At 43.1% G+C, this 22,699-nt stretch overlaps 1 protein-coding gene across 11 annotated transcripts in view; it reads left to right on the top strand.

Moving 5' to 3' along the window:
* magi2a (membrane associated guanylate kinase, WW and PDZ domain containing 2a) overlaps window positions 1–22,699 on the top strand; it is a 263,837-nt gene that overhangs the window by 13,669 nt on the left and 227,469 nt on the right. The window lies entirely within an intron of this gene.

The raw sequence follows: 22,699 nt of genomic DNA, 5'->3' as shown, positions 1-22,699 counted from the left end.
CTGTCCCTCTCCTTGCAGACATTATTTATGCCTTACTGTCAGCGAGAGAGAGCGAGAGACATTGTGAAAGACAGGCTGGCCATGAGAGAGAGAGAGAGACACACCTGATGCTCAGGAGATGCAGAGTAAGGAGGACAGTTTTGATCGGCAGCCATGTGCAGTGTTTATTTTAACCTCTTCTTTGTTTTAAGCTTCTTTTTTTTTTTAAACATAAAGCGAAATTAGATTTCACTTTGCTGAATCTAGTTGTTATTGAAATGAAAAGTATTTTCCAGGATGACAAAGGATTCGGTAATGTGATTAGCTGTTTGACAAACGAGGCGCAGTTTTTGTGTGCTTAAAATTAAATTGTTAGCATTTTTTCTCTCTGCCAAGGGAAGTTGAAATGAGATTAAGTTGTCACCTCAGTCTTATTGTCTGTCATCTCGACAAGTTGAGAGAAAGCCAAAAGGTCTTTTTTTTCTTCTTCTTCTTTTTCCAAACACTCACTTTGCCTCCATGAGAAAACGACAACACTTAAATCTATCACAGAAGAAGACGTTGAAACAATTAATTTGATAAAACCATCAATTTGGTGTCAAATTGACTGATTCCCCACAAAAATTACACAGCTGAGATAACGAAAGACAACTCGTCTGACTTCTCCAACTGTTTGTCTTTGTCATGACGTGGATCAGAAATCCAATTTAATTTGGAACCGTTTATCAAGACTGGCAATGATGAAGTACATTAAGCAGAACTGGGGGAAGTAACTCTGCTCTTTAATGATTAGAGTGCCAGATGTGGCTCGACATCTTCAACACATCAACATTGGCTTTTTTCTGGTCTCACTGATTTTCTCTACATGGGACTTTACAACCAAATACTATCACAGCTTTAACTCTGAAGCTTTGAGTCTAAAATATCTTCATATTTGACAATCTGAAAGTCCAGTCCAACTGTCTTTTCTACCTACCGTACTTTTCGGACTACAAGCCACTACATTTTTCGCCTGCCCCCGGTGTCCCAGCTCTTGTCTCTGCACACTGCAACACAAACACGCTCCGTAACCCGTAACACCCGTATGACGGTTAAGACTACACAAACACACACGCCGTAAAACATCGTATATGTTATGTAACGTTATCCAACGCTCCATTTATTGATTTTTCGCCGGCTTAGTTGAAAACAAATGCAGATGGGCGAGAGGAGCGTAACCAAAACAGCAGGAAAGCAAGCAGACTTGCATAGTTCCCTACTGTTTTTCTTATATCTCATGTTACAACATGAAAACCTGCGACTTATATTCAAGTGCGGCCTATATATGTACAAAATGTATTTTCTTTTACAATTTAGCTGGTGCTGCTTATATTCAGGTGCGCTCAATAGTTACGGTATATGGCATTTGCTGTGTGAAAGGAAACCTTAGTACCCTGTTGGACGCCCTTTAGCCCTCAGAACTCCCCTAATTCTTCCCGGTATAGATTCAACAAGGTGCTGGAAACAGTCCTCAGAGGTTTTGGTCCATGTTCACATGAAGACATCATACAACTGCTGCAGATTTGCCAACTGCACATGCCAAAAGTGCTTTATTTGATTGAGAACTGGCGACTGTGGAGGCCATTGGAGTCCAGTGAACTCATTGTCATGTAATAGGAACCAGTTTGAGATGATTGGAGCTTTGTGACATGGCGCATTATCAATGGATAGTACTGTACACTGTGGTCATAAAGGGATAGACATGGTCAGCAACAATACTCAAGTAGGCTGTGGTCTACTAAGAGTCCTTTGTCCAGTTTTGGCGAGCTCATGTGAAGTGTAGCAGTCTTCAGGAGTTTCCTGCTGTTAGCCGACAGCAGTGGCACCCGGTGCGCTTTTTTTTTACTTCAGGGTTCGACAGCGGATCAGCAGTTCGTGAAATATTCAGGTTTGAACTTCAGCCGATCATCTCGCCCGTGTTGGCAGAACTAAATGCACCAAGTTACTCCCTGTGATTGGTTTAGATACTTGCATCAATGAGCATGAACAGATGTACCTAATAAAGTGGTTGGTCAGCATATATGTATATACTCTAAGCCACCATCTTTCATAGATTGATCACATGACCTGTTTTAAACTCATTAATACACAAGCACATCCTCTCTATTGTTTATGACTGTATGGTTGTTTTGAATCAGACTGGATCTGTTTGTTTATTCATTATTTTTCCATTCAAAGGAAGACGGCTCTTTGTGACTTGGCACAGAATCGGCGAGGACGTCGTTTTATTTTTTTGGCGAGCAGTCAGACGACTAATCTGTCAGACGCGTCACAGTCGCAGCCTTTGTTCCAAAATCGAATCCAAACCCAGTTACTCGTCTCTTTTAACGTTCGCGCCTCGACTGAAATGACACATTTTACGACTGCGGCGCGTCACGGATCAGATCCTGCATCAGGGACGACGGCTTGAGGGATTAATATGGTGCGATGCCATGGTAACAGTCAGTGTATGGAGGAAACAGGAAGGAACATGAAACTGTCATCATCAGCGATTGACCAATAAAATCCTGTTTAATTCTTTATATCATAACTGATCACATTCAGGTTTTTGGAAAAAAAAGAAGCAGTTTAAATATAAATCACCTCCGGCTGCTCTGAGCACATTTTATAGACCATTAAACAATGAATGATGAGAAACCAACAACAGATTAATTCTTGTTATTGTTAGTTTTGGCTGCAGTTAATAAAGAAACACTCGGATTCTTGGAAGTTGTAGCTTCCAGATTTCTTTTCTACTCCACAACAGTGACTTTATTTCTGGGTTTTACGCGTAACACATGGTGCTGAGTAAAGATGGACGACTCGACACATTTTCTTAAGATTAGCACAGAGTTAAAGGTGAGGATTGATCTTGGATTGATGTTGGAATAAAGACGTAGAATAGAATCGGTCGGCCATGTTGCAGCGGCCTTACCATACGCCGCTCCTCTGTTATTTTCTCCCCCGTGCTCCTGTTTCTTTAAACATTGATTTTCTCCTTCAGGAGCTTCTCGCATAGCTGAAAATATGTTGTCCAAAATGTGCCCTCTCTCCGACTTTCACCCTCAGAGCCTGACACTCGGAGCGCGGCGTGTTTGTAGTAGAAAGCGAAACTTGGACTCGACTGTTGATTGAAAACTCATCTGGCTCAGGGCGACTGCCAGATCCGCGCTCAGTCTGGATTCCTATTGAATGTTAAGAACTCTCCCCGTCTCCACATTTTCATGTGCGTTTTGCAGCGAGCGGTGAAGAGGCTGGAGAATGCAGAGCAGACAGATAACACACTTTCCCCAGAAGTTTCTGGTCGCCCCGGGGGCAGCGGCGCCGTGCCGTGCTGCTTTCTGAACCACGAAGGGGACCAGGCGGCCGTCTGGCATCAACATCCTCCTCCTCTGTGAGTCTCTCTACACAGATTTGCGTTTCTTCACCGGGAGGTATGCAGTAATTAGACGGAGGTCAGAGGAGTGTGTGGCCTCTGCCTCCTCCTGAAGCAGCATCCTTAAAGAAGCAACGAGGCCAATGTTGTGACTCCTCCAACAAAAACAGCAGCGTCTTCGCCGCCTCCTGCCCTGCTGTTCGCTCCCCACCTTCATTAATATCCCTCTCTCTCTCTCCCTTCCTCCCTCCCTCCCCCTCATCTTCTCATCCGACTCGTCCCTTTTGATTACTCTCCGTCAGTGGGGGAAAAACAGACTAATGAAATGAAGAGAATGAAAAAGAAAATTGAAGGCACAATCATGCTTCCGCTCTCTGCAGATTCAAAGCTCGCTCGCTCCCCGGGCATAAATACGAGATTTCTTCTCCTTTCTGAGTCCCGTCGGTCGGTCGGAGCTACACAGAAAGGTCACCGTTTACAACTCACTCTCTGCTCCTCCAGAAGTAATCCTGCCCAACACACACATGTGAAAATGACTGCACGCTGACCACAGCTCATGCTGAGTAGAAAACTAATTTCATCTATTTTATTTAATGAGCCTTTTGTTCTCCTCCTCCTCAGTGGTCGCAGTTTCTTTTATTCTCATTTAGGTCAAACTGGATTTTTACCTCAGGGGTGCAGGGTCATTTTCTTCTAGTTTAACATCCAAGCTTTTCCAACCATTTATTGACTTTAAAAAGGTGGATTTCACAAATTCCCACTGTTGGAGTCAAAACATAAACACATACTGTATGGTGCTAGTGTTGTCTGAATTTTCTTAAGTCTCTCCTTCATCTTAATATTTGCAATAAAAAAGTTTTCACTCTTGGCTCATGCAAATATGTCAGTGATGCTTTCTCCATAGTGAGCACAGAGGCGAATCTGGCATTAGGTGCATAAAGGAAGCAAGGAATATAATGTCTAAATAAAACAGGAAATCATATATACAGAGTCAGAGAATAAAAAGACCAATTTTTACAGTTTATTTATTCAAGTAAAAAGTCTAGTTAGTCGTTTTTTGAGTAGAGCACTGGCTGTGCTTGTTTGAAATGACAAAAAAATGTAATGATGCAAAAAACAAAACAAAAAAACAGCAGTAATTTTCTGGAGCTTGCGAACTTGATTTGTTTGTGATGTGATTTTACACTCCTACATGATCTCACTATGAATATTCATAACGTTACAGTAGCTTCATACAGAGTGTGTGTGTGTGTGCCCCCTGTATACTGATGGGGTAAAAACACTGAATGGTTATAATAGTCATTATACAAATTTCAAACAGCAGAATTTTCTTGAGAAAACAAATTTTCACCAGGAGCATGATGGGAAATAATCTCAAAGCAAATCTTAATGACCCTGCAGAAGACTTAACACTGATTTATGACAGATCTGGTCTGTAGATGTGAAAAGACTTGAGTGTCACAGTCCTTTAGTTTGCGGTTAGCAGAGGCATCAACCCTGAGTCCTGTGGCTCAAAAGAAAAAAATCTAAAAGTTGATAAATCTAAAAGAGACGGAGTGAAGTGTGCTGTGGAGTGGTTTTGGGGGTTTTGACGCTCACACTGGCCTGAAAAAGTGACGTGCGAGCGCGGCGGTGGAATTTAATGCGGCTGCCTCCGTAACAATGGCTTCTCTAAGCTCGTTAAACTGTCCAGTAGCCGCTGGCTCCAGTCCACTGGCCCAGACCAATGCCTCTATTAGCCGCTCCTTCAGTCCAGAGCCTGACTTCTGTGTGAGCCTCCCCAGGTTCCTGTGGTCGGCTGTATGGGCTTAGCCTGGGCCACACTATGCTTCCAGCCATTATGATGAGTGATGGGCCTCTATTATTCTAACTTGAAAGCACCCATTGTTATTCTAATTAGGCGTGGCAAATGAGGGCTGCATTGCTAAGCTTCCTTTCTATCTCCTCACTCGCTCCCTCACTCCTTCCCTACCTTCTCTCTCTTCGCTTCGCCTCGCCGCGCCTCCTTCCCTCTCTTCCTGTGCCAGCTTGCATTGTGGGTGTTGTCATCCGGCCACTGCAACACCCAGACCTCCTGCAGAGAGGAGTTGTGTTGGTGTTTTTGTTTTTTTTTTGTATCTGCGAGGGAACGCCGCAGGAAAAGGCTTGGCGCCGAGCTCGTCCCAAATGGGAACAACGGTGCCAGCCACAGCTTTACCAGCCCTGAAAAAAAAAAAAATAAGAGCACAACAACCCGAGCTGTGTGCACAAAAAAAAAAGAAGAGAAGGGAAGCACATGGGAAAGAATAGATTCACTGGCACCTGGTAGGATGGACTTGAACTTCACCGGCTCCACCTACTTGTATTACATCCTAGAAATCATAATACGTACAGTTTTCTTTGCGTTTTCATAAAATCTTGTAAAGTTGTCCACTGTATGATGTTATGTTGGGATTTAAACAGCATCTTTACTTTAATCATGACTTTAGTGACATTTTTCTGACCCAAGACAATCTATTTGTTGGGCGTGTGAATCACCAGAGACCCCGTGACACAATATTATCATGATACTCAGCTCACACATTGTTATTGCAGTTTCATTTTGCACTATCCCAAGTGTTGCAATAACATATTGTAGTACATTGCGATTTATTGGCTTTTTACAAATGCAAATTATATCCCCAAAGGAAAAACGTCTGTCAACATCTGTTTTATCTAATGAGATTAAGTTCTCAGTCTGTTCATCTCACTAAAACCTTTTTCATTCTTGTCAAGCAGACACAGCCAACACAGTCATAAAAGTACTCTGGTATTCTTGGGTTTGATTCATATTTACAATTTACATAATAAAGGATTTAGATTGGCGTCTGTGTATCGATGCAATACAAAGCGCCATGCTGTATCATTATTTCTTTAACCCCCTACCCCTACTATTTATATTTACTATTCCTTGACATGTGGCATTTATTTAAAGCTGCCAAACCTGAAACAATAGTAAGGGTCAGAAATTAACTGGACGTCAGAGTGAACCCAATCCTCGTTCCTTTCTTTAAATTATTGTTTTCAATGCCTTTGATTTCTAATCACAGTAAGAGACGGGGTTGGCACACTGCAAAGGGCCACATGTTGGACTCAAACCCATAAACCTCAATGCCCCTGAATGGTATGTGCTCGACCAGGTGAGCCCCAGATATGTCCTTAATTCTAGTCGTCATACCTCTCTGTTTGAATGCCAGTAACCTAATTGCGTCTCAGGTTTAAGTGGTTTAATCTGAGGCGGCCGTGAGTCTGCAGCTGAGGCCTCCAACCAGGACACTCAGCTTCATTTATTTTTTTATTTTTTTACTATTGAACAACTCTAGGACGCAGTATTGTAGCAGAGCTTCTGATGTGGTTCCAGGTCCTCGCTACCATTAAAGGGATAGTTCAGCATTTTGGCAAGTGGGCCCATTGCCATAATCGCTATAGGTTTAGGAGTAGGTTCGTTACCTTTAATTGTCGGTGCAAGCTATTTTTAGAATGGTGGAGCAGAGCCGCGAGCTGCTCAGAGCTACGCTACGGAGGCTAATGGGATTTCTTGGTTTCCCTCATCAAACTTATCAAATACACAATCCCACAACTCCAAAACGCTCTGGTGGACAAGTTGTGACCTGCACATTCACCATGCTATGAGATAGTAACAGAAAGTTACAAGACTGAGTTGTTTTGGAGGCAAATGCAGAGACGAGAACGTGCATCAGCGGTTTTGCATGAATTTGCAAAGAAATCCCATGAGCCTCCGTAGTGTAGCTCTGAGCAGCTCACGGCTCTGCTCCGCCGTTCTAAAAATAGCTTGCACCGACAATTAAAGGAAATTAACCTACTGCTAAAACTATAGGGATTATGGCAATGGGACAATTTGCCAAAATGTTGAACTATCCCTTTAACTACTAGCCCTAGATGAACCAGCATTGTGTATTACAACTGATGCGTTCAAAGACACGTCGTTCAGACGTAAAATCGGATCCATTGTCACTGTACCCAGACCTTCCTCTTCCTGGAGATTTGTCAGAGCCACTGGGCCTTCTCTGTTACACCCACCTGTATCTGTCTGACTGCTCCACACTGAGCGTGCCCTCTCTGGTTAAGTCGTGCAGCAGCCGTGTGTGCACAGAGGCAGGGAGACATCTCTAAAACGCTCTGAAAACAGGAGGCTCACTCCTCCCCGCCGAACGCCTTTCACCGACGCCGGAGGAATAAACGGAGTCGTGGCCTCTTGTCATCACACATTATGGCCTCGCCTTGATTTCTGCACCGTTCACCTTTTGCAGTTGGTGCGGTGCGTGAGCACAAAGAGCAGCTCCTGGTACAATGTCTGTGTCTCTCTGTGCTTCTGTAAGGAAGCCCTAAGCGACCATACATTCATACATTTTATTTCCCTCTTTTCTCCAAGATAAAGGGATACTTTTCTTTAGATCTTGAGAAAATGAACTTCACTTTTCTGAGATAACGACTAAATGAATTGGAGATTTTGTCTTGGCATACCACCACCTACTGTGTGATGGAAATTTAAGCCACTTCTCTAATTAATTATTTTGTCATGTAGAGAGATTCAGAGAAAATTATCCCTGAAGAAATAAAAATGCATGAGTGTGGCCGCTTTGGGCTTCCGTACTTTTGCATTCAAGAAACCACAGGGAAGGAAAATGCAGCCTCGAGAATAATTGGCACGTCCAGTGTCTTGGTAATATTGCACGTTATGCCTGAGCAAGTGACTCACTGAGTCATTCTTACATTTTCACAACATATTATTAGTATGCCAATGATGCTGTGTGTGTGTGTGTGTGTGTGTGTGGTGTGTTTTGGTACTTGGATCCAAATCCTCTCATCTAACAACTGCGCTGCCCTTATCAACATGCCAACAGTGTAAGTAAATCCCTGTGCAAATAAACACAAACACTCTTTCTCTCTCTAGCCCTTGTTTCCACAGCCCCCCCACCCCGCCCCCCGTTCCTCACCTCCTTCAACCTCCCCAAAATTTCATTCCAGCAAACGAGCCTCCTCCTTCCACTGAAGTGTAGAAAGCAGGAGTGGAGAGTACAGGCTCTGGCCCGCGGTGCTAATGAGGTCAAATAGATATACAGTACACATCCTCCTCAACCGGCTCCGTCCAGGACATTCCAGCGCCGCCGCCGGAGGCATCTCCTGCCCGGCGTCCACATCCTCGTTGTTTACTGCGGTCCGGCAAATTATCTCAACACCGCAGCCAAAGGCGTGTAAAGATTCATGTCTTAACGCTGTCAGCCCGTAACTTATCAGCCTCCTCCTCCTCCTCCACCTACAGGGCGGAGAAACGGCCCCTTCATGCACATAAACACTCTTTTTATTCAAGAACTAAACTCTTTAAAGCCTCTAGCTGCTGTCAGCTGCCAAACTCTAGAGCTCCCAGTCAGTCGTGGTGCGTGGTATGAGCTTGTTTGTTGCTGTTCCAGGCAGATATGTCACTGGGTCATTTTGAATTATAAATCGTCTTTTGGCTTTCTCAGTGTATTGTTAAACGAACAGACCACATACTTACTGAAGAAAAACAGGCTATTTGTTGGTATAATTACTCAGTTTTGGAGCCAAAATGCGGAACAGAAACTAGAAAGAGGATTTATTGGATGGTTAGTGAGATGCCACAGTCCTTTATAGGAGGGGAGCTGAGGGAGGGGGAGGGGGGGAGTCGTCGCCGTCTACCCATATCATCAGTGGTATTTTCCAAAAACTAGCAGGCTCAACACTCAGCACAGACTCTAATCCTGTAAAACCATTATTTATTCAGATCAGCTACATCTCTTAGATTTTTGTCTCAGTGCTTCGTATCATAATTTTCCCGGGAATTAGGATCTTGGCAGACTTAATACCAAAGGAAACACTCTGAGCTCGCACAGATTCGCCCGTTTTCCTTTCAGACTGTCCTGTTCAAGGTCGTGCAGGAAATTCACAGCTTCATTTAACATTCACATGTCATTCTTCCATCAATAACACTGGTGCTGGAATGAACAGAACCTGCAAACTCCATAAAAGAAGCAGTTTAGCCACGATGAACAACAGCACAGTCTAATTAACAGCAATTGGATTTTGGCTTTATCTTGATATTAAATGAGTCCAAGCTCAACGCAGCATTCAGTAGCATCGTTGCTGCTGTCACGGTGGCCTGGAGATCTCAACAAACTGCAACTAAAACAAAGAACAAATGCAAAAACACAACGCATGCATCTTCATCAATTTGACAACACAACAAAACTGCTGCCAGTGAACACACGTCCAAAAATAACTTAAATGACACTTATTCAGTGCTTTTAACTTCAATTGTCCCAATCAGATCCATCACTTTTTACTGTGATGTTTAGTCAAATTGATGAAGCTGCTCTCTGAATTTGCAGCTTGTTTGTGTGTTTGCATGTTTTTTTCTTCTTAAAGTGATAGTTAGGTTAGTTAGTTTTGTGCTAGGTAGGTTCGTTACCTTTAAAGGACAATTCCTGGCGAATTCAACTCGGGGCTGCATTTTCCTATCATTTTAGGTCTAAAAGAAGGAATCTGAAGATTTTCAGTTTAATCGCTCCTGTTTTGCGGTAGTTGCGTCTGTCCCCACATCGCCACGGCAGCAATGAATGGGAATGGATGTAAGTTCCGCTGTTTAGGCTGTTTACAGCCCTCAAAGCCGCAATTTTTTTCCACAGACAGCGTCAGATGGCTACTCAAACATGCACCGAGAAGTTTATTTACTTCAAGCAAGCCGACATGTTTGTAAAACTAGATCTAATTCAAAGTCTCCCGGAGTCTTTAAATTCAGTAAATAAACTTCTCGGTGCATCAGATTCATTCTTTTAGACCTAAAATGATATGAAAATACACCCCCGAGTTGAATTCGCCTGGAATTGTCCTTTAATTGTCGATGCAATTACGCAAGAGCGTTTTGGAGTTGTTGGATTGTGTATTTGATGAATTTGATGAGGAAAACCAAGAAATCCCATTAGCCTCCATAGCGTAGCTCTGAGCAGCTCATGGCTCTGCTCCGCCGTTCTAAAAATAACTTGCACCAACAATTAAAGGTAACGAACCTACTCCTAAAACTATAGGGATTATGGCAATGGGCCAATTTGCCAAAATGTAGAACTGTCCCTTTAAATTGCAGTATGTTGAGCTCTCTGGGCCTCTGTAGCTTTGTCATAACTTCTTATCACAAACTTTCCACAACAGCAGAAAACAGTGCAGCTCCACCACTGGAGGTCAAAAGTCTGATTGCAGCACAACTGAGCGTTCACTGCTGACGTTTTCATTTAAAACCCCCGAAACTGCCACTTTTGTTACATGTAGCTAACGGACTCCTCTGCGTGAGCATTAAACCCAGTTTCCTCCTCCTCCTCCTCCTCCTCCTCCTCCTCGGGGTCATGGAGAGTCGCAGCCACTGGAATGTAAAGATTGCAGCTGGAGCAAAAACAATGGAAAGTGAGCGGCTGTGACAGATGTGCAACCTCATCTAAGTGTTAGCTCAGACCATCCAGCCAGAGCGTGGACGCCTCTCTTCTTACAACACTTCACCACATTTACACATCCACACGCTGATGGGCCGTCAGGGGGGGGGGACCCGGGGGTTCAGTATCTTGCCCCAACGACACTTCGAAAAGGGGGATCAAACCAGCGATCCGCTCGGCCTCCTGAGCCACACTACAGAGTTTCCCTTCTGCTTCCACTGAGCCGGACTGAGGAGAGATGACAGGACGGCAGCAGCAGCGCCTGCAGCAAAGATACCGTGAGGTTAAACGACAATTGCACTGCGAGGTCTTTGAACAGAATCTCTGTTCTTGGAAGTGAAGGGGAAAAAAAAAAAAAATCGTCTTTCTGCTTCTTGTGCAGTTTCCGTTTCTTTTCTGTTTCTTTTTTTCTTTTTTTTTCTTTGCTGCCTCGTGTCTTAAGGCTTCCAGTAATGAATCTCTAATATCAGGTCTCTGAGCCAGGAGTTAACGATGACTCACTCTTAAACAGACTGTTGAAATTTAATGAGGCTTAACAGATTGCACTTTCTTTTTTTCTTTCTTTTTTTAAACGTATTCTTAAACCTTGATGTGTCTTTTATATCAGCGTTCAGATTTCACATTTGACCCCGAACGCCACAGTGTCACTTTTAATGCGAGGATTCGTGTTGAAAACCACATGACGTCCCTCTGTTTTCACGTTTCATCCTCCACTGATTGGGAAAGTGGGTTGTTGTGTTTATGATGTACGTTCAAGAATCAACACAGATGTTTTTTTCTTTCTTCCATGTGTGGGCACTGTACCATTTACATAAATTTAAACTTCTCTCAGATCCCTGTTGCTGTTTTGCATCTTTACTCGTCGGAGGCTTTGTAGCAATTTTTCAGTGAAATTTTGCGTCGTCCTGCTGTTTCATCTCCTCTCTCCAGCTGAGAGCGACTGGGGCTTCGTGTTTTAACGCTGCGCTTCCAACCTTTTCGACTCTGAAAACAAAGTAGGACGGCTACTTTTGAGCCCGTCTCACAGGTTGTATTTGTTTCCTCTGCTTTGTTAAAAATCATTATGTGCTAATCTTGTTCGACCCGAGCAAAACATCCATAGGACGTCGGCAGGGTACACCCCGGACTCTTTGCAAGTCTACCACATATAGAGACAAACAACTTCAATCTTTCATGAATGTGCATGTCTTTGAACTGTGTGAAGAAGCCGGAGAAGCCGAAGAGAACCCACATAGACAGAAACCAGAGACCAAGGTCTGGAACCACTGCACCATGCTGCCTCCAATCAAAACAGAGGCACAGAAAAAACATTGATTTCAATGAGTTAAAGCACAGGTCCATGTGACATCAGATTGGATCTCATTATGACGTCATGACGACTCCACATTGAATTACAAATCCAGCTTAAAGTGATTTTCCATCATCAGCGTTCATTCATTTATTCACAGCAGGCTGCAGACTCATTATTTTAGTCCATACAAACTGCCAGGAGAAAACAAAGCTTTTATCCGAAATGGTGATGAAAGTTAAACTCTGATTCAAGTTTGGCTGCTGCTGCTGCTGCTGCTGCTGCTACTGCTGCTGCTGGGCGATCAGGTGGCCTCCTGGGACCGAGCCCGCCGCCGGCTTATGACTGATTAGCTCTGTATCTGGCCCAGATGGCCTCACTGGGGCATCGAAGGAGAAGCCCTGAGACCCAAGAACAATCCTCTCTGTCTTCAGTCGTCTCCCCATGAGAGCAGATTAATCAGCGGTCCAGGAGGACACATCTACAGGCCATAGACTCATTAAGAAGAGCTCAGCAGAACAACAGAAACACGAAACACTTATTATTACCAAACCTTCTTCTCTTGATCTGTTTGCATTTGTAAATCATCCTATTGCTGAATTAAGTCCCAAAACTCCTAAACATTCAAGAACGACTGAGCGACCGGCGTCAAAATATAAAATCTACTCGACGTCGGTGACCTCCCCTATCTCCAACTCTCACTCAGGAGACAAACAATGAGACGGTCTGTGGGATTTAGCTGCGAGGAAATCTGTGTGAGCAGGAGGGTTTGTCTTTTTTTTTTTTTTTTTTTTAGTTGTTTTGTTTGGGAAGCTGCACATAAGCCATTCATTCCCCCGCCTTGCATTTTCTTACTGGCTTAAAGCAATTAAAATCTCTTTGCAGGCAGGAGCAGCTCTCGCCAATTCAAGTTTGAGAAAATGGAGACAAAGGACTGTGCTGCTGGTATAAATAAGCAGACATACCTATGGAGGAGAGTTTGACAGCACAGCGCTGAATGCAGAAGAAAAAGAAGAAAAATGTTCTTATTTCAAATCAATATACAGCTGGAAGGACGACTGAAATGCACCTCCATCGATCTTATAAATACTGAAAATTCGTGTTTGGTTGACGATGATCTAGCATGCCGTCTCCGTTGACTGAGCTCACCCTGGCATATGTTTTCCATCAGATTATATCATTATTTTTGTGCTCATTAAATCACCCGGTGACACAAAGCACCATGCCCTTCAGATTGGATGTTTTAATCTCTGAGTAAAGGAGAGTGTTCCTGTCACATCGGATACACTTCAGCACGGGATGAGGGCGATCTGTCACTATGTGTTTTTATTAATGGGAGCCATCAGAGCAGAGGAGCTCTTACTGACTGAAAGCCCATGGAAAAGTAACGTTTATCTTGGTGGTTTCTCCGTTTTAGTACACATGGTTTAAAATCCAGGTAGTGGTCGGTAGGAGGGCCAATGGTTTGATTCTCAAATCCTCTAGTGTGTATTTAGAAGTGTTTTGGGGGCAAAATATTGAACCCCAGTTTACCCCTGATTTGTCATTGGTGGAAAAGTGGCACAAATTCAGAAATGGGGTTAGACTTAGACATTTTTGTACACTTGTTTCCAATGCCAACAAGAGGCAGCTCTTAATCAATTGGTTTGGATTGGATCAGATCAGATTGAATTGTACCAGATGGTTTGATCCCCAGCTCTTTCAGTGTGTATTTCAAAGTGTTATTGGCATGTGATTAGCAGAAATGAATGTAGGAATGTACAGATTTGACTCCATTTTTATGCATTCGTTTTGGAAGCCAACAAGAGGCAGTCGTTGATCAAGGGGTTTGGATTGGATGGGATCGGATTGGATTGTTCTGAAAGGTTGATGGTTTGATTTCCGGCTTCTGTTGTGCATATTTCAAATTGTTGGGGCCTCAACTGACCCTATGGTTTATGTATGTAAGGATGTATAGATATATTTCCTATTTTGTGCATCGTTTTTTAATGCAAACAAGTGCCAGATGGATCGGGGTAGCTGTTGATCAGGAGGTGGTGCGTATCGGAAGGTTTATGGTTCAATACCCATCTCCTCCAGTGTGTAAGTCTTTGTGTTTTGGGGCAAAATGCTGAACCCGAATTCACCCCATAAATGGTAGAAAAGTGCTATTGTTGTTGAAATCTATGGATGCGTCTTGGAAGCTGTTGATCAGGCAGTGGAGCAAATTGGAAGATTAGTAGTTCAATTCCCAGCTTCTCTGGTGTGCATTTCAAAGTGCTCTTGTAGCACACATTTAGCATGTATGTGCATACTATGAATGAGTGAATGTAGCTTCCACTGTGAACAACTGACAGCTGGTGCTGGGTTTTAATGGTTTATTCACAATGACGACAGAGATAAGAGATTTAATATTCTCCTCTTCCTCAGAACAGACCGTTTGTTTTTCATTTTCAGTCCAAAAGTTTCAGATTGTCATCTCTTTCCTGCCGGTGTCCACACAAGTGACCAGAGTTTCATTTGGGTAAACACAAACCTGTCAGCTTTCATACTTCCAGCCACCAGCGAGTGTCTCTGTTGGCAGCCGAGGCCGAGAAATTAAAAAAAAGAAATGGGTAAAAAAAAAAAAAAATTCCCAGAGACTGTCACACGATCAAAGAAAATTAAAAGTGCATGTTGTAATTCTGGTTCAGTGATAAAACGGTGATTCACTGCTCGGGGCCTTCAGCTGCTGTTCACCTGACAGCACTGAGAGGAGAGGTAATTATCACAGTGCCAAGCGCCGGGAGAAGCTGTGTGAGATTGTCTGCAGTCTGAGGATGGTTCAGCACGACCTCAAAAGCAATCTGTACAAAAACACGCTTTTCTGCTGCTTTAAGATCAAAAGTTACACTTATACTTTCGATTGTCAAATTTTCCAAAGATAAGACCCTTGGTTGCTTTTCCAACCTTTGTGGTTGGGGGGAAGATGGGAGGAGGTGGGCAGGGATCTCAGGTTGTGCTGATTGCTGCTGGTTTTTCTGTGTTAATCCCCTTCGAACCATTTCCACTGCAGTTAATGTGACACGTAAGCAAATAGAGCGAATCTACGGGGTCTCATTTAGAGAGGAGGAGCTGCTGTTTTCTGTTGCAGCCACTTTTCTGTGGTTAAAGCTGCTGAGGCAGGTTTATTGTTGCTGAAAATCCACAAAGATTTATTTTAGCTCAGTGGATGTTGACGCCGACCCACCACTCACATATCTCTACGGCTACTGGACAGAAACGGATATTCATGAAGACGTTTTCCTCCAGCAATTATCATAAGGTTCATCATTATTGTTAAATCAGGGTTGTTGTTATTTAATTGAGTTTGATTCGTTCGAAATGTACCTTTTTACCTTTTTTAAATGTTTTTAATATAGAACAAATATACTTGCAAATTTATTACATGTTAACCAAAAACAAAGACTTGTCCAGAGACCCTTAAAGGGATAGTTCAACATTAAGGAGTAGGTTCATTACCTTTAATTGTCGGTGCAAGCTATTTTTAGAACGGCGGAGCAGAGCCGCGAGCTGCTCATAGCTACGTTATGGAGGCTAATGGGATTTCTTGGTTTTCCTCATCAAACTCATCAAATACACAATCCAACAACTCCAAAATGCTCTTGTGGACAAGTTGTGACCTGCACATTCATCACGCTATGAGATAATAACAAAACGTTACGAGACAGAGTTGTTTTAGAGGTAAATTCATGCAAAACCACTGATGCGTGTTTCCGTCTGGGGAAGTTTTTCGGCAAGCAGTCTCTACATTTGCCTCAGTACCATCTGAGTGTTAACTGAGTCAGTTCTACTGTGAAACAAACCGGAAAGACTGAACACCTACAGTCTAACAGATCTTAAGGCTGCAGCTTCTTATTCTCATCCGCCAGAGCTGAATTGGCAAACAGGATGAAGACGGTCCCAATGGAGCTCAGTTTTCATACTCCACCAACTTGTCGTAGACTCTTGGAGGAGTTTACATATACAGCACTCACTGTTGACCAAACAAATGCTGAAACTGTGCAACAGCGTCACAGATTTTACTTTGACACCAGCTACTGATTCAAGCTATATACCAGACATGGAGAACATGGAGAATAGTTGTGTTTAAAGGAATTTGTATCACCTCATAATTATTGTGTTAAAATTGACAGCTTTAGTTTTAATTGGGAGTTATGCAAGTCCTGTCGCCTTTTCGCTGTTTTGCACCAAGAGACGCTATAGGTGGAAGACAGAGAGTCTCCATTCTCCATGTAACAAGTCATTCAACCATCACAATGACTCCGAAGCTGTTTAATTAAGGTAAAAATCTTGCATAGTTCCTCTTTAATGTCTGTTGGGTTGAGTGGTCAGAAATGTAGTACAGACGCTCGTGCCTCATTCAGGATGATCTTCACCTTTATCATTTGATTAAAGCTCATCATCACTTTGACTAAGTAGCTTCACAGCTTCCTCCAACATGGCTGTCATCTATTATTTTATTTTTGCCTCTGTTTCCATCTGTTTTTTAGTCATCAGTCCCACAGTTTCACACTCACAGCCGGTGAGGGTGTGCAGTGCAGTCACGCTGCCGGCCACTCTGCTGCGTCCACGCCACACTCGTGTCGTTTGGAAGCGAAATCTGAGTTTGGATTCAATCAGGCTGGAGGTGCTGCTCTCAGCAGATCTGATTTGGAGAAGGTAGCGCGTCCCAAATTGTATCTGACACACAGAGAAGAGCAGGCGGCAGCAGCACTAGCAGCAGCAGCAGCTCGGCTTCCTGCTTGTAAAGAAAGTGAAGAGGGAGGAGGAGGTTTCTCACAGACTCACAGAGCAGAGTCAAGTTTTCTGCATAATATCACATATCTGGCTGCGGGCTGTTATTCCTCCATGAATACTGCATCTCTGTAACCTTTGCAGCGGCTACTGGTCTGCAGGGTTGAAGGACGGTCACATGCTGAGAGTTGTCTCGGTCTTTGTGTGGACGGAACTTAGTTTCTTACCTCACACACACTTATGAACTCTTCTGTCTCTTGGTTTTAAACTTTGTGAAGTGGCCGTCACACACCTGAGGCCATGCAGGTGTATTTGCATCTCTTTTATTCTTCTGTCCTTTCACTTCCCTCCTTCTTCTTATACACAGACTCCACTCTTTTCCTTTTTAAGATTCATTTTTAACCACCTCCAAGGAGTTTATGTTCTTACTCATATGTTTGTCTCTTTATTTATTCGTCAACGGGATTACACAGAACTTACTGAACCAGTTTACACCAGACTTGTTGGTGGTTTGCAGCCTGGGCCGGTCATGTTTTTATCAGTGCAGGATTTGTGGTATTTTTTCAAACCAGTTTCTCAGGAAATAATCCCAGATGATGATGATGTAAAAAATTTCAGCCATGTTTATCTTGTACATGTTGTAGGGCTGTTTTGGCTCGGCAGAGTTTTGTGCTCCACTGAGTGCCACTCTGCTTTGCTTTGCTGTGTTTGATGGACGCAGCAGAGAGGTGGAGAGGACGAGCAGCAGCACAGAGCCCAGGTCTATTCACACCCTGCAGTAAAGACTCTGTGGTCTAGAATGTGAATAAACAACCTTGAACTGGAGTGAATGTTTGAATCTCTCCTATCTCTGCAATAATAACCCAAGGTTCCCGCAAGTCCTTCTTATCGAGAACACGTCGGCGAGTACAGTGTGAGAAGTAGCCGTTCGAAAGGTCAGCGCTTCTCTCTCATGATGTGACATGGGAGTGGGAGGTTTTCACACTCGGAGATCTGGGAGTTTGTGTTGAAAACCAGTTGAAACATCTCGTCGAGCAGCTGGCGCCGTCACTCTCAGCCGCTCCCCGGGTCACGTCATAGCGCGGAAAATCATTTTAACTCGCTGCTACAAGTGTGTGCCGCAGAAACAGATGGACATTCAGATGCAAGCAAACACTACACACACACACTTGAACGTATAAGCCGTGCAGATCACTGCCAGCTCACACCACACACATCCTCTCCCCCCCGGGGGAATCGAACAGCAGATCCAGCTTGACCTCCTCTTGACCCGGCTGGACTCTTGACCCCTCCGGTTTGTTGTGGATGTGAAGTCCAGTCAACCTTCAGACAAACACCACAAAGATCAGAGAGGAGCTTCCTTTCATTCTATGTAGCTTTTACAGAAACAAATAACACATTCTGGAAATGGTTCCTCCATCTGGTCTGAAAGCATTCGCTCTGCTCCGGCTGCATGGAAACCAAAACGTTTTTTATTCCATTTTTTCTTCATTTCAGCTGTAAAACGAATCTCGTTCTGTGTTTTAAAAACCAAAATCATACAGTATGTCCTTTGAAAGTCCCACTGATCGTCCTGCTTTTTTCTTTCGCACGTCCCCGAAGCAATGTAAAGGATAAAATTCCACATGCGTCGTCTTTTTTAATGCAAATGAAATGTATTTTGTCAAAAAAAAAAAAATCATGTTTTTTCTTGGGTTTAGAAAAAAATATAAACAAAACAAACAAACATATGTACAAGACAAGAAATCTGCCTTCGCAAACAATCTGTATTCAAATTTTGCACTAAGCTGCTCAGAATTCGTTTTACATCCACACCCCCCAAAGCTCTGTCATCTGGTGCACTGCACACTCTTACACACACACATATATCTGTTAAATAACTGTGCTTTCAGTGGCGTTGTTTTGTTGCTAACCAAACACTTCAGTATTTGCTTTGCGCCTCAACCTTAACTGCTCCCCTGACACCCCGCTCCCCCCTCCCCCAGGCATCTGAATCTAAATGCATAATGTCTCAGTCTCTCTTGCATACAGCCCGGTCAGCCGTCTCCATTCATTTCCATAATCTTCCGGCTTTTGTGTGTCAGCATGTTTGCACATATATCACCGCATCATCTGTTTGAGCCGGGGGGGTTAGGAGTGATCGGAGGCTCCCGTTGCATCTCGACTGCACAAGCAGCTTCCTGCAGAGTCAGAACGAGATGCCACTCAAACACTGTACATCCAACTGTTACTCGTGTGTGTGTGTGTGTCAGACGGATGCTGACATGCCCCAGATGTTACCAGTTGCATAGCTGCTAATGGACTGTCGTAGGAAACAATAAGAGGCTTTTAGCCCCCAATAGTTTATGGAACGACACCAGGCATTTTATATACACACAAATAAAATGCAGTAGAGGAGGTGCACAAGCTTGTGTGTGTGTGTAGCTTGCAGCATATGGATGTGCTTTTGTTTCTGAAGCTGCTCGTGTTTCATGTGTTTACCCGTGTCTTTTTTTTTCTTGAGAGTTGCCGCTGTGCTCGAAGGGGGGGCGTAAAGATCAAACACCTCCGTCTATAAACGGTGCGTTCACAAGAATCAGGAGATGTGAGATAATTCCAGCGCAGGTAAAACGTGCGCACCTGTCGGAAAATCTGTGCAGGAAAGAAAAAAAGAAAAGAAATGTAAAGCAAAGCGTTAAAGCAGAAGTAAGTGGTCCGGTCGTTTTCGCTAATGCTGCGTTCCAGGCAGGCTTTTGAAATCGTAAATTACAGCTTCAAGTCACAACTTACGACTTTGTAGCGTTCCAGGCAACCCACTCGTGTTTTTCCGACCTGTTTTACCGGTGAAAGTCACTATAACGGCCACTCGTAACTTCCGACCCGTGAACTCGTACCAGATCGAACTGGTACCACTTTTCGGTCGGAAAAATACGAGTTTCCTTGAACGCACCATAACAGTCCTCGTTGCTACGTCACCACATTCACGGCGTCCCTTGGCTGCACACACAGCCCTGCATGCCGTTCTCTCTCCTCATTGGATAAAAACTGTAGGATACAATAAATGTTTTCTCCTCGGCTCAGAGCAGAGCAGAGTGACTGACAGACCCGTGTTTCAGTCCAAACACTCTATGTAAGTGATTGCTGTCGGAAGATATAACTATTTAAGACTTATATTAACACAAATATATCACTTACTTCTGCTTTAACTGTAGAAGAGACAGCAGCAGGCGGCGCGGAGTAAGAGAAGCTGAACGTTGGAGGAGCGCGAGCAGGTGCCTCCATCGCATCGGCCTCTAAATCTCATGGTTGGAAGCAATAACCAAAGAAATAAGCGATTTTCTGCAGCCGTATCCAAGCCCCTGTGGTGCTGTAGACGAAGAGCAGATTCAAACAGACGATAATGACCCTGGATCTGTGGTAAACAATATCCAGTTAGCAGCTTTTTTTTTTTTTTTTTTTTAAACGTGGGGAATGAATGAATCCCTGGAGACTCTTCACACACACTTAAACTGTGTGTTCGTTACTGTTGCTGTTGGTGTCACACTGGTGGAAGATTAAGGCCGTAACACTTGAAATTCAGTGACTGTGACTTGTGATTTATGGTTTTTATTATTGATTATTCACACAAATTTTCTCTTGATTAGTCATTTGGTCCAAAATATCATGAAGAATGGCTGTAAAATGCTCCCGAGCCTGTCAGCATAAGATAAGAGACAGATTTCCACATTATGAACACACCTCAAACACTAATTATATAAAAAATGGTCAATCAATTGTAAATTAAATAAAGTTATGTCTTCATATTGATTATTTAATCTCATTTAACAGCACAAAACCTAAAATCGTTTCATTTATTAACACAGTAAACACAGCAAACTCACATTTCATCCACCTTATTTGAATCCAATTATTTATCAAGCTGTAAAATGACACATTTGACTCTCCGTATGAGTAAACACTGAAATTGAATGTTTAAAAACATGAGATTAAATTGAACCTGTTGCATTAAACCAACTTTGATCAGAGCGTCAGGAATTAATTCACTGATTACTACCACACCATCAGTATTGAATGATCTCAACACACACTCTTCCTGTGTGTTTGTTCATGTCGACCCTCCTTCAGATGAGTGCTTGCGCCACTCCCATCGCCATGGTTACTACCTCAGGGTAGATTGAGTGTGTGTGTGTGTGTCTCATCATCTTTGTGAGTAATTAATCACTCAGTAGGATGAATCCTGGTCATCTAATTACAGACAAATTAGATGGAAGTAATGCCTGAGAGGGATATGGAAGCCTGTGACTGGCTAATGTGATTTCCTGCTGCTCAGTACACTACAGCTGTTTTAGCCCTCTACTACGATCAGCCTATTATTATTATTTCATGAGGTTCAATATGTAAAATTTGGGGGGAAATGAGAAGAAAAAACAAACTCTTTTTTCTTCTGATGGAGGAAGTACGAGATCGATAGTTTATAGTTTATGGACGACCTGTTGAGACGTCTGAAATGTCGCCTGTGAAGTATCAGCACCACCACAACATCCCAGAAAAAGGTCACAGTGCTGCAGCCACTCAGATGTGTAGGGCGATGCAGCAGAATTAGCCGACTTCTGTTTGTTGTTTTTTTAATGTTATCTCCAGACAGCCACAGATCTCCTTGAGCAAAGAAAAAGAGCCAGAATAACTTTTCCCCACCCAATACTAATCCTTTCCCACACAACAGTTTTCTCATCGCTCACACTGTAAACTTTCTGTCTGGAGTAATTCCTGCTTTATTTTTTGTGACACTTCAAAAGTTTGGTCCTGAGATGTGCTTTACAGTGAGTTGAAGGAGCCTCCAGGTGCTTCACTCACATATATCCGTCCTGCTTCTCAGCCAGAGCTGCAGAAGATGCTAAAGAATGATATGATATATGATATGATATATGATACGTTATTGTGCCCATAGGGGAAAAAACACATCCACAGTTTACACTAAACAACATAACATGACATAACATAACACAGCAAATAACAAAATGCACACATCCCATACATAATAAAATATATTGCATTGCATGTTGCATAATAACACATATTGCACTGTGAGTATTGCACAGCCCTGTTCGGCCTCGAGCAGCATCGTTTAAGAGAATAATGGAGACCGGAACAAATGAGTTTATAAAACTGTCTGCCACAGGGCAAGAGCTCATATTCTGTGAAGAGGATGTGTGGAGAGTCGATCATATATAACAGTTACAGTATGTATTGGCAGATATTGTGATTGCAGTATAAAATTGATGAGGTGATTCTAGTCGGGTCTTAACAGCGGAGCCTGAGAGCTCATCACACAAAAAGTGCTACTTCAGAAATGCTCGTTTAGATCTTGGCAAACCTGTAAGACTAAGGCTAAGCTAACAGGCTAGACCCATTAGTAGTGTTTTGAAATAAGGTGAGCTTGTTTGGTGTATTATAACGTCAATATTGCATAATTCAGGTATGTCAAATATTATAGCATCACATCTCATCTCACATTTGGAAACACTTTTATCGTTTGGTACGTGCAGCACCTGGGTTGTCAAATTGATGAAGTTGTCAGACTGTTTCTCAATTTATAGCATGTTTGTGTCTTTTATGTTTGTTGGGGATAGTTCAACATTTTGGCAAATTGGCCCATTGCCGGAGTTGTTTTCTAGGCAAATGCAGAGACTGCTTACCGAAAATGAATTTACCTCTAAAACAACTCTGTCTCTTAACGGTCTGTTATTATCTCACAGCGTGGTGAATGTGCAGGTCACAACTTGTCCACCAGAGCGTTTTGGAGTTGTTGGATTGTGTATTTGATGA

Source organism: Trachurus japonicus, chromosome 23 (genome assembly GCF_045865225.1).
Source record: "Trachurus japonicus isolate A0001 chromosome 23, Traja_1.0".
Taxonomy (NCBI): Eukaryota; Metazoa; Chordata; class Actinopteri; order Carangiformes; family Carangidae; genus Trachurus; species Trachurus japonicus.
This window is presented reverse-complemented; position numbering and strand designations above follow the sequence as displayed.